Genomic DNA, 13,525 nt, shown 5'->3' with positions numbered 1-13,525 from the left:
CTTGCCATTTACCACAACATGGGTGGACCTAGAGGGTGTTAGGCTAAGTGAAGTAGTTCAGAGAAAGACAAACATCATACGATTTCACTCATATGTGGAATCTAAAAAACAAGTGAATAAACAAACAAAAAGCAGAATGAAAGCTACAAATACAGAAAACAAACTGATGGTTGCCAGAGTGGAAGGAGGTGGAGGAATGGACAAATGGACCAAATGAAGGGAAGTGGGAGATACAGTCTTCCAGTTATGGAATGAATAAGTCATGGAAGTAAAAGGTACAGCTTAGGGAATAAAGTCCCTGGTATTGAGGTTGAGTTGTATGGTGACATGTGGTAGGTACCCATGGTGAGCACAGCATAATACATAGAGTTGTTGGACCACCATGTTGTACACCTGAAACTAATGTAGCATTGTGTACCAAATATGATTCAAAAAAACACAAAAATTAAAACTTCCAAACCTCTTACTCAGTGTTGGATACAGAATATTCATATAGTACATAACTAATATTGAATAAATGATTGAATCAGGTCAGCATTTCTTAATCTTGATATCATTTTTTTAATCACCTGCAAAGTATTGAAGAAGTAATAATTCCAAAGTCCCAGAAATTCTGGTTGCATTGATCTGGGATAGACCAGATGTTTTGTTTTCATTTGGGTTTTTCTATTGTTTGTTGTTTAAGCTTCTCAGAGTTGAGAACTTCAACATTACATTCTTCTTTTAAACAATGGTTTAAAGTGTGGAATTCTAGACTGGCAGCACCAGCATCTCCCAGAAACTTGTTTGAAATGCAAATTCTTAGGCCGCACACCAGACCTAGTAAATGAAAACTCTGAGGGAAGACCTTAGCAATCTGTGTTTTCAAGTTCTCCAGTGATCCTGGTACATGCTAGAGTTAGAACTACTGATTTATGAAAAAATTAATGTTTTCCTACAAACAATATCAATTATGGGAAACAAAATGCATTTTACAATCATCCCAAAAGGTTGTGCTAATTTAAAGCACCACTCTAAATACAGAAGGGTACCTCACAAGCCCAACAGAATGGTACTTGTGGAAACACACATCACAACTTGTTATAACTGTTTTTTAACATTTATTTTTGGTATGACATGCTCAGTACTGAAGGGACTCATTTAAAAAATAGGCTATAATAGACAGAAGAAGCACCTGATGAATCCGGCATTGGATAAGGAAGCCTCAGAGTCAAGGATACCTTTGCATCATTTCTTCTCTTAGAGAAATATGTGTGTGTGTGTGTGTGTGTGTGTGTGTGTGTGTGTGTGTGTGTGTGTGTGTTTGACAGCAACGTTTTCTCTTTCTGTTATGCTGTTTGACTGTGTGCCACTTGATAGCTCTGTCTATTCCTATGGAAACCAAGTTAGTGGATGGAGCCAAGCTTGGAGGAGGCACCGGGGAGAAATATTAGAAGAGTTCAGCCACAGAGCAACTAAAGATGTTGCCTTTCCTTCAGTCAAATCCTCTTTGAGAGCCAGAATCTGTTTCAAGCCAGTGAGATGTTCTTGGCTGATGTATTGTCTAGCTGCTCTGCCAGATGGATGAACATCTTAAACTGGAAAAACAACAAATACAGCTCCTATTCTGTCTTCGAAGTGCCATTCTTAGACTTTGCTCAGAGAATTCTCAAATAACTTTTTAAAAATGTTTTAAAGTTTTGCTGAAGGTGGAAGGTTAGTGATGTTACCATCATAGTTGTTGAAAAATTAGAAATTCTTAGCTATAAAGCGCAATGTTTAGACTGGACTATCAGAAATTTACGGAAAGAGGGAGAATATCTGAAACTGGAGAAAAGCAGTTGCAGGTTTAATTTCAGTTCTAACACTCAGTGAATTCATGTCATTCAAAAACTTGGTTTTTGTAACTGTTTGCTTTCCTATAGAGTCAGGTTAAATGAAAGACCAAGAAACCAGAGTACAACAAGACACCTACATCAACTGAAATTAGAAAATGAGCCAAGTGAACAAGAATAATATGGAAGGGCCATTCTTTTCCAATCCACTTATACTCTATATTTGATGTGGTAGTTGTTTTTTATGGTCTAGAAAAAAGAACAGTATTGGATTGCATTGTACTGAGCTATTTATGTGGACATTTAAATTATGTTTACATTTCAGTTATATGTAGAGGTTCATTTTTCTAATTTTATGTACTTTAGTTTATGCCAGGAATTATTGCTTTGGAGAACAGTGGAAGCAGCTATTAATATGGATGATTCATAACCCTATATCTTGAATCTAGCCATCTCTTCCAATATTTAGAGCCATATATATCCTTTTCATTTTTTGCTAGACATCTTTATGTAGCTATCCCTCAGAATCCCCAAACCCCACATGTTAAAGAAAAATGGAACTCAAAATCTTCATTCCTAACCCTATTTTTCTTTCCATCTTTTCCATTGCTGACACTACTCTCCATCTTGTACCCATACGTGAGTCCTTATATATTTCACTAATCTGTCCTCTTATTTTCATTTAGCTCTCAACATTTCTATTCTGAATTGCTGTAGTAACCTTCTGACTGGTATCATTAAAGATCTGCCCCCCTCAAATTGATGCTTCACATGGCCTCCAGAGAATTTTTTTAAAAACACAAATCCACTCATGTCATTTCTTTCTTAAACTCTTCATTGGCTCCCCATCACCTACACAAGAAGTTTTAGACTCTTTCTCCTGCTGTATTAGACTTTCCGTTTTCTATCCCCTGCCCACCTCTCCAATCCTGTTTCAGTCCTTCTTATACCTCATTTCATATTACAATAACATAGAATTATTTTCAGCGTCTGAAATTTTACACAAGGTAAGAAGTTGGTCTGTTACTATTTCATGGATGCTGACAATAGACAAGAGATTCCAGGGCCAGAGACAAAGAAGTTTGTTATTCACAGCATAGCAAAAAGCATCAGCACCTATACATTTACATTGATTTCCCTTACCCCTAAGAATAATGAGGGAGTTTCAGAAGGCCCAGATGGATGATATACACATAGTAGGTTTCCATCAGAACTGAGGGATCTACTGCTTCTATAGTAAGCAGTAATTAAGCACAAAGGAAAATAATGACCTCATCTCTCAAGTTGATTGTTGCTAACACACCCCTGAGAACTTGTGTAAGTCAAAAATGATCAGGACTTTGGACTTTTGGCATAAGAACATGCAGAGATGATTAGGGTCCATGGTGAATTGCCTCTCCCAACAATCCATCACTTAGTCCTACATGTTCTTGACATAAGCATACTATTCCATCAGTTAACTCTGATTAATCTGACCAACAGAGCCTGAAAACAAATCTGTTTAATATGTCTCATATGACATTTAATTAATAGGACTCAAAGCAGCAGTATGAGAACAACCCGCAGTATTAATTCAACTATGCCCCCTCAGTGTCCTGGATTAAGTCAACTGTTAGTAAGGACCAGGGGAAACAATAGGTTCCTTATACAACCAGGATGTACTCTAAGACTAGTCTATTATCTATTATGACTTAAACAAGGGAGTTTGACCTGCTGATCTTTGGTGTGATTACCAATAAGTATAGGAAGCACCAGACGGACTAATGGAGGAATATTTCATGGCCCTTTCTCCCACTACATACAAACATAAAACCTGAAAAGACACAAGTCACTTTAGGTTAGGATTTGCTGTTAAACTTGGATCACCATTACTATGACTTGGCTAAGCCACATGGGCAGTATCACCAAGTAGTTGATTGTCATACATGGCATAACCCAAAGCTTCTCACACATCAGGAGAGACCTATGAATTTGTATCCATTAGGTTAAAATAAGGTTGAGCCAGTCCCTGTGTTTCTACATATACAAGGGGATCCACATTCGGGAGCTGCCATTGATGGTGTCAAGCACAGCAAAAGACTTCAGGACCATCCATGTCCACTTGGATTTTTCTATTTCATAGCACATGAATGGCAATGACAAACACAAGAAGCAGATCAGATTGCTATCCTCAGCTGCTCTTTGATTCAGGCAGCAAACAATATCCAGGATGCAGTACTGGATCCAGAGGACAAAAAGAGCAATAATTATCCTCTCCCTCCTTGCATCTACCAAGATCTAACGTATCCCCTTCCCAGGTGCTGAAGTGTTATCTCATCCAAATAGCTGTAAAATTAGGGTACCCCATTCAAATATCTATAACTCTTCACCTTTTCTCTAATTATCTACTACTTGCACCCATGTCCTTCATCTAGAAGGGTAGATACGGAACAAATTTACAGAGACTCATTATATCCCCCATCTTGGCCCATGTGGGCACTGTAAGGAAGACTTGGTAAACAGTGTACTCAATCAAGTGGTCATTTTATACGTTGATGATCTATCAACATTGTCCATCAAACAAATCTAGGTGGCTGAGCTAGAATTAAATTTGAATCTCCAAGTCCCCTTTTGGGTGGACTGCCATCCAGGGGCTGTACCAAAGCCAGCCTGAGATAGCTCTTAGGGAAAAGAAATAAGCATCATAACAGGAGGGGCAAGGAAGAAAACCAAATATTCAAAATAGGTGTATATAGTCCCCACTCCTTTTGTTCTGATTATTTACCAGGTGACTGTCCTGAGGATATGAGCTCTTTCTAGGGGTGGCCACATTCAGTAGCCTAATTGCCTCTCTTAGGTGTGTGGACGAGGAGGAGGTAACAGGTAGAGTCAGAAATCTTTTAGAGTTTATTTTGAAGGCGGTCATGCCTGCTGTCAACAATTTCAAATTCTTAAGGGTGGTAGAGAGCATAGAATGCCCATCAAATACCTTAACTAGTGGCACATTGTTGGGTAGTCTTTGTAACAAAAGGTACACCGTAATGAGACTATGACAGTCAGATGGTCTGGAAATACCAAAACATGAAATAATTTAGTTTCAGTGCCTCAGTGGTGTGGCTGGTATAAGCTGATCAGACTGGAACAACAATACTATAACCTGAAAAATGTCAGCAATGGTGAAGCATGAGGTGACCATGAGAAGGAGTTATCAAAAGTCCTTGCAAGGAATAGGCAGGAGCAATGCCCTGTTAACATGGCCTCCTTCATCACACACACAAAAGTAGGCCTACATAGGGGAATGTACAAGTCTGGTGTGCAGTGGTAGTTTCTACATCAAACACCTACCTTTTACTTTGAGCCTAGTCTATGATGATGGATTCATCGCTATGTTTAGTGCGGTGATGGATACAGATGGTAAATGGCCAATAACCTGGGCAAAGCAGCCTTATTCAGCAACCTGATTCCAGTTGGTCTTATAAGAGAATGAGCCCTTACTATGGCCATCTACATGAGTGACCCAAGCTGTTTAGTCAGCAGCCCCAGTTGTTTCCATAATTTGTAGCCACAAAGAGGGGTGTTTTTAATCCACCTCCATATATAGTCTTCCAGGTGGCAGATCAGATGACTGGAACATTGGCAACAACCCAAGGGGTAGTAAAAACATGCCCCTTCCTTAGGAGTATTGTCTCAGGTAAGAATGACGGCTTTCATTTCAGCCCACTGGGCTGACTTGCCCTTACCATAGTCAGTCTTCCAGAGTCAGCATTGAGGTTGGACTGTCTCCCAATGGACACCATCAGGTTTTAACTTAGCCAAATTATCAGTAAACCAGGCCAAGGCATTCAGAGGAACCTCCATGCATCAAGGGCACCATTAAGCCAGGAGCTTTGCTTCAGACAGTGACTACCTCTATACCTAGTGCTTTATCCTCATTGCCAGATAAATACAGCTACAGCCAGGATCAGGTACATGGTGCACTTGGCTCTGTGCTATTAGACAAGTCTTTGCATTTACTTTCACTTTTAAACAGCTGCTCATTCCTCGTTGTTCTCACCATTAGTTTCCACTTTAGGGAGCCCTTGGCTCAGCAGCCACAACCACGTTGCCTTCAGCTCACTGTCGCATTGTCATGCTAACATCTCTTCCTCTGCCTGCCCAGAGGACAGTGACCAGAGACCAAGGCACCATTTGGGCAGCTTGTTTTAGTTCTACTTGCCACCACTGAGATTTGTTAACAGATAGGACAGTGGGATCTCTTACCTCCCCCACCTTCCCCATCACTTGGGTACCATCTCAGAGAGTCTTCTTGTCCCTGAACCTGGCCTGCAGGGCCCTTGTCCTTACTTTTCAAGCAAAATGTATCTTTGTCAGCATCCCTTCCTCATTGCCTGTACTGTTGAGGCTTGGATTTAATTTTGCCCTACTTTTTCCTTTAATGTGCCCTAACTCATTACAAGGCAGTAAGTTGCCCATACGTACCAGCAGAAGACACAAGACTACCAAAAGAGACAAAAAAGCTTTATTACTGATGCCACAGTAACATGAGCATTTGCATGCTTACACCAGTTTCCCTTGCTCCCAAGGACTGTGGGAGCAACACAGAGGACCTAGGTGGATCCTGGGTGCACAGTGGGTTTGCATGACATCTGAGAAATGCTGAGTTTTGGGAATCCCCAGACTTTAGTGTGTGCTAAGAAGCCTGCTCCTTGTCTAATGTCCTGGAGGACATTAATGTCCTTTAAGATTGCTTGCTGCAAACCCAACTCTGAGGCACAGCCTAAGTAAAGAGGAGTCAAGACTTTGCATTCTTGGCATACCCAGTAAATACATGCAGGGACACTCAGGACCCATGGCAGATTGCTTCTCCCAGCACTCTCGTGGTATTTCCAAGACTCATTTGTGTCTGCAACCATTACAGAAAAGTTTGATGTAATGAGATCAGTGATATTTGTGACCTAAATACTTCCCAAGGATAGTGATTCTTTTTAAAAATTAATATTTTAAATGCCTTGAGGGTTTATAAATATATAATTATAGAGACATCATTGGACTTAATAACAACTCATGTTTCTATTATTTCCATTTCGGTTGTAAATAATGTATATTTTGGTACATAATATGATTAGATTTAGAATGAAATATGGCAGAATGCCTACCTTGCATCTGTATGTGCTATTTTATATACACATATATAGTTGTAATATTTTCCAGGACAAAATTATATACAAACCTATAAATGAACAGAAAAATGTAGTGAACATTTGTATACATAGTGAATAATTGTTTTCGATTCAACTACACTGAAAGTAAATATAAATGCTAAGGACACGGAACAAGAATGCAAAGATCATAATCGAGAAACATGCAGGTCCCAAACTACTGTACTGGTTTGGGGAAATTATCTGTTCTCTTTGGTATTTCAGGAGGGAAAGGGGCAGCTACAGGCAGGGTTAGCCAAGTCTTAAGCATTGGAGTCTATTAAAGTAATTGTTTCATCTGAAGAGGAAGCGAATAGCAAAGGTTCCAAGGAGCCAGATGTAGAAAATATGGTTGCCATTTGGAGAAGAAATGTAGAGGTAGGGATTCAGAATGTTTTGAAGCTCAGCTGCCAGTAGTCTAGAAGTTAACAATTAAGGCATTTACCAGGAACAGGGAGCCATCTTGGAGAATATTTCAAATACTTCTGGCTCAGGAAGGTACTCCCTTTTTTCCCCACTAAGTGAGTGAAAAGTGGTCACATTAAAGCCAAGAAAGTACTTAGAATTGGGGGGTATTCTTTACCTTAATATGAAGCTATAGCTTTAGAGGAAGCTCTTAGTCTAGAGAAGTGGCAGGAGCAGGACAAAGATCAAGCCTCAGGACCAGGAAGACATCCCTCATATCGCTGGAGATGAGGCTGCAAAAAAGCATTCTAAGAACAGATTCTTAGTGCATTAGGAGCGGGTGTTAGCAGCTGTAAGGGTGAGAAAGGAGAGAGAGAGGAAGAGAGAGGGAGAAAAAAGAAAAACATAGCAAACAATCTTCTCTTTAAAATGAACCTGCAGGGGCACCTGGGTGGTGCAGTTTGGTTAAGTGTTTAACTCTTGATTTTGGCTCAGGTCATGATCTCACCAACCATGAGATGGAGCCCCCTGCTGGGCTATGTGCTGACAGCACAGAGCCTGCTTGGAGTTCTCACTCCTTTGCTCTCTGCCCCTCCCCTGCTAGTGCACACGCTCTCTCTCTTAAAACAAACATTAAAAAAAAAAAATTTTTAATGTTTATTCCTTTTTGAGACACAGAGAGAGACAGCACACAAGCAGGGGTGAGGCAGAGAGAGAGGGAGACACAGAATCCAAAGCAGGTTCCAGGGTCTGAGCTGTCAGTACAGAGCCTGATGTGGGGCCTGGACTCACGAACCACAAGATCATGACCTGAGCTGAAGTCAGACGCTTAACCAGCTGAGCCACCCAGGAAACCCTAAACATTTTTAATGATTGAATGAATGAATGAATGAATGAGCCTGCAAACAAAAATTCCAAAATAAATGAAGAACTCTAATGCTAAGAAAGCTAGCAATATCATTATTCAGATCATGAATTCATTCCTAGCTGAAGAGCATAAACAAAGCAAAAAGACAATCCACACAAAGAGAAGATATTTGCAAAACCAACCAAGAATTAGTATACAGAATATGTAAATAACTCCTACAGATCATTAAGAAAAAGACAAAGAGCTAAATTGGGGAATGAGTAAACAACGCAAAAAGGCTATTCACAGAAAAAGAAGCAAATGGCCAATAAACATATAAAACCATTCCACCTCAGTCAGGGAAATGAAAATTAAATCCATGGCAAAACACAATTGTGTATCCATTTTACTAGCAAAAGTTAGCAAGTGTGACAAAACCAAGTGTGGCGAGGATGTGAAGAAATAAAAATTCTCATACATTCCTGGTGGGAATATAAATTGGACTAGCTGCTTTAAAGAGCACTTTCAACCCAGCATTACAGAAATTCTTGCACATTTACCAGGAGACGTAGAAGAAAATTGTCCAGACAGTATTGTCCGCAATAGTGAAAAATGGGAAACATGCTAAATATTCCTCTAGAGAATAAAGAAATACAGTTATTTTCATATGACAAAATACTTTCTCCGGTGAAAATGTATGAACCGGAGCCACTTGGATAAATCTCAAAAAAGCACTGCTTTGAGTAAAAAGGTGGCAAGCGATCATACAGTACTATTTATATAAAGACTAAAAATATGTAAAACAATACTATGTAGCTTATGGGTACATATATGTGTAAGAAACAAATGTATTAAAGCATTCATTGGAATGAAAAACTCCAAATTCAGGATGTAGTCTCTAAAGAGGGAGAATTGGAGAGGGCCACAGAGGGATCATGAACCGTATCGGTTCTGTTTTATTTCTTAGAAATAAAAAATCTAGGGATACCTGGGTGGCTCAGTAGGAGAGCATGCAACTTTGGCTCGGGCCACGATCTCACAGTTCATGAGTTCAAGCCCCATATCAGGCTCTCTGCTGTCAGTACGGAGCCCACTTTGGAGACTCTCCCCTCTCTCCCTGCCCCCTCCCCCGTTCATTCTCTCTCTCTCTCTCTCTCTCTCTCTCTCTCTCTCTCTCTCAAATGTGAACCTTAAAAAATAATAATAAATTGAGAATCTGAAGGAAAATATCGAGGCATTTCATTCAAAACTCCCATATTATTGTTATTAAGATTAACTGACTATATGCTTTTTCTAAAAATGGAGCCTATTTTAGAGAACTGGACAGACAAAAAAAATATATAAGGTTAAAAGTCACATTTTGGATTGATTTATTTCCCAGATTCCTTTTAAGTGTGTTCTCCAGGTCAGAGAACTTTTTTATCCTCTTTTACCCTTTTAGATATTGTAGTCCTTTTCCTGCATTTGGGGGAAATCCAAATGTCATAATCATTTACATCACAGACAAAAGAAGCTCCTGTTAATTATGGGAAGATTAAGATGAGGATTATGGCTACATAGCAAAACAAAACATCTTATTCAATGTTTCAGAGACATTAGTAAATGTTTTCTCACTTCGGTGGCGTAACAGATCAGATCAGATCAGGGCTAATGTCCTTTTGGTGACTAAATCAGGACATTCTCTAACTTCAGCTCTCTCAACTTGTGCTCACTACCATCAGTTTTTTTTTTTTAATATTTATTTATTTTGAGAGAGAGAGAGAGAGAACGCACACACAAGCAAAGGGAAGGGCAGAAAGAGAGGATAGAGAGAATTCCAAGCAGGGTCCGCACTGTCAGCACAGAGCCCGACATGGGGCTCGATCTCACGAACCATGAGATCATGACCTGAGCCAAAATCAAGTTGGATACTTAACTGACTGAGCCACCCAGGCGCCCCCCTACCATGAGTTTTCTTAGGAACATATACTCTATTATCTCCTGCACTCTTATACTATTTCCTATTCAGTCAGAAATTATAAAAACAGATCCCAAAACAGTGTTCACCTGAGGATTAAGTTCTGTGTGCCCCTAAGAGATGGTGCTAAATGATTAACTCCAAATCCTCCTTATTCTTGCATTTAAGAATAAACCTGAAAACTTAAGAAGTCTGAATTTTAAGCAATATTAAGGAAATATTTAAACATTGTGTTTGTTTGTTTTTTATTGAGAGGGCTTTATAGGAAGCAAAGTTGTCTAGGATAGGGGTCCCCAGTCATAACAACCTTCAGAAGGTTATCAAATTAGCTTCCTGTTTCGAACTGGTATCTTCCCCTTTTCCACTGACACTAGAAATATTCTCCTGATTTTAGTTCTTAGAGTTCTCTGCCGCCTCTGCTCATCCTCAGAATTGAGTTTGCATGCCCTGGGCATCTAATAAATGCTTGTTCATGAGACCAGGAAGTTGATGGTGGTCCAAATGGATTATAGTGTTTCCAGTCCCAGCATTTGTAGATAATATCTGTTGTGCCTCTGCCTTTGGGAAGAGAAGCTGACATCTCCCCAGGGTTCCCGCAGATTTCCTACTGGGTACACCCTTATTGGTCCTGTGTCATCATTCTCTGTAGGCAGAGTACAGGCATCTTTCTCAATGTAAAAAAAAAAAAAAAAAATCAGAAGATCACTATTTATGACATCCCAATTATTTCCACTTTTACTTGTCCCTAACCTTGGTTTTCTCCACACTTCTCTAGCTGAAGTGTATATATGCTATGTGTGGTCAGATCTTTCTATCTATATGCTGTCAATCATGGGCCATTCTTGTTTCTACTTGATTAGCTATATTTTGTTGCCTCCTCCACATTGGAAAACTGTTCATAATAAAACCAGCAAACATTTACTAAGCATTTACTTTGTGCACTGAGTACAAATATGATCTTTATCATTTCATATGCACAATAATCTCAGGTACTCCATCCCTGTTTTGCAGATGAGGAAATAGAGGCACAGGAAGATACTTTATTTAATCTGTAACACCTTTCCATGATACTTCTGTGAGGAGCAAATACGTCCTAGAGCTTTGTCATAAATAAAGCTTAGTGTAAACGTTTCACTCTTGCCTGCTTTATAACAAGACTCAATGAATGTTTTTTGAGGGGTGAATAAATAAATGTTATTACCTAGTGCATCATGTTTTCTATAGGTAGAATCCCCAGAACAGTGTAAGGTGTAAATACACGAAGCACTGTGTCTGTAAGTCAGTAGTCACCCCCACCAATATACTCTTGTTTCTTTCTTTTTCCTTCCCCTTTCCTCTGGATTCCAGAATCAAGATGATTGTCTGATTGAATATCTTTAAAAGGTCGTGATGAATTATTCTGTAATATTTGAAATGTTATACTCAGAAAGGTCATGCTTTATTTTTTGGTAAGAAGTACCACATAGATTTGTTTCTCCTGGGCACCATTTCTTTCTTCAAAGAAAAGATGGCAAGAGATTTAGAGCAGGGTGCCCTCTTGAGGAAGTTTTAGCACCTTACTTCTCAAAAGCTGGCACTGGATGACATGAGAAAGCCTGATGAGTGATGCTCAAATAAACAAAACATTAAAAAGGAAGAGTAACCAAATACCAGACATCTGAGAATTAAGATTCTTAACTGTTAATGATCTAATATAGCAACATTAAGAATTTGTAAACAAAAAGAGAAACCTCTGGAAGGTATTTTTTTAATTAATTAATTAATTTTTTAATTTACATCCAAGTTAGTTAGCATATAGTGCAATAATGATTTCAGCAGTAGATTCCAGTGATTCGTCACCGAGGTATAACACCCAGTACTCATCCCAACAAGTGTCTTCCTTAATGCCCCTCACCCATTTAGCCCATCCCCCCACCCACTTTATTTCCTCTCATTTACTTAGTCCTTCAAGTAATCACCTATGTTGTGCCAGCAGCTAGCCAAGCACCGTGCCCAGTAAAACACAGTCTCTGCCTTCATGAAGCTTACAGCTCGTGAAGGAGATCACAGGGAAGGGAAATAAACAAATGTAAGTAACTACAAACTTAGCAAAGTACTATGAAGGAAATGGAAAGGTACTAGAATGAAGCACAACAAAATAAGTTCCATTAGGGTGGTCAAGGAAAGCCTCTCTGAGAGGAAATAATTGAGCTGAGTCACTTTGCTTTTTGGTCCATTCCAAGTCTGCCCATCTAATATAGACAGCCTGATGGACACTTTTTTAGCCTCTGATTCTTATCTGTGGCCCAGCCCTTGAGCTGACTTGACTCCTATCTCTGTCCCTGTGGGTATGAGCAGGGAACCATCATCCTTCTGCACCTCATTGTCTCCCTAGCTGGTCCCTTTGCCTTAGAGCCTCCCATTCATCACAATGGGGGGAGGGCCTGCTTAACTCATAAATATTTTCTTACTAATACTCATAGCCACTCACGGTAGAATATCAATACATTATAATGCTAAAAAAACCACATTTCCAACAATATTAAGGATGTAGAGGATCTCAGAAGATGAAAAGGACAGATAACCCTGACTGCCATTCTGCTTTGAATAGGGAGAGAGAAACAGGCATGAAGCAGGCAGAGAACTTGACTATGTCGTACAGGTTCGTTATATTGACTTTCAAATATCTGTGGTACCAAGCAAACTGAAGGCTCCAACCAGAATTGGAAATATGGAACTATATCTCAGGAAGGAGCTCCAAAGAACGATTTTTTGAGGGTTTTGTTTGGTTTCAAAGCTACCATATTACACACACACACGGTTGACCTGGATCCCCACCAGTGGATTGCTCTAACCCCTGTAGCTAAGCTGCTTTCTCTGAATGGGTTGATTCTACCAGATTGGAGGGTTTAACTGCTGTGGAGAGTACTGCCTGCAAGTGGATGGCCTCCAGTGACTTCTAGGTTTGTGTTTAGGTGACCAGATGCTTCTGGGACCCAAACTCCGAACAAGATTCGTCTCTCTCAGTTGTACCTCTCCGTAGCTCTGCAAGAAAACTAACCACCTACTTTATACTTTAGTAACAGATGACCGTGAACAAAATGTTCAACCACTGTGAATCTCACCTCCCTCACCTGTAAATTGGGATTTTAAATCTCTGATCATTTCGCAAGGTTATTATACTTTGAATATAAATAATAGGTGCTGTATGGGTCAGAATGTGCTAGTATATTCTTTGCTGCTACTGGATAGCAATTTGGAAAATACACCAAAAACTGTATAAACTCCTTTGGCACACTAAATTGATTCCTGATCATTTATTCTTACGAAAAAATTAAGGAAAACT

The 13,525-nt window shown here is 39.5% G+C and overlaps 1 protein-coding gene across 7 annotated transcripts in view; it reads left to right on the top strand.

Moving 5' to 3' along the window:
* The window catches only part of INVS (inversin), a 158,490-nt gene that overhangs the window by 65,950 nt on the left and 79,015 nt on the right, over window positions 1-13,525 (top strand). Inside the window, exon 1 of one of the 7 annotated variants that reach the window (XM_058694763.1) lies at window positions 12,668-12,835. The exons of 4 other annotated variants lie outside the window; for them this stretch is intronic. The gene's annotated coding sequence lies outside the window, so the exon portion shown is untranslated. 2 more of the 7 variants (XM_058694764.1, XM_058694761.1) reach the window with 2 other exon arrangements.

The sequence above is a fragment of the Neofelis nebulosa genome, chromosome 12 (assembly GCF_028018385.1).
Source record: "Neofelis nebulosa isolate mNeoNeb1 chromosome 12, mNeoNeb1.pri, whole genome shotgun sequence".
Taxonomy (NCBI): Eukaryota; Metazoa; Chordata; class Mammalia; order Carnivora; family Felidae; genus Neofelis; species Neofelis nebulosa.
The sequence above is the reverse complement of the archived record's forward strand: the minus strand, read 5'-3'. Positions and strand labels throughout refer to the sequence as shown.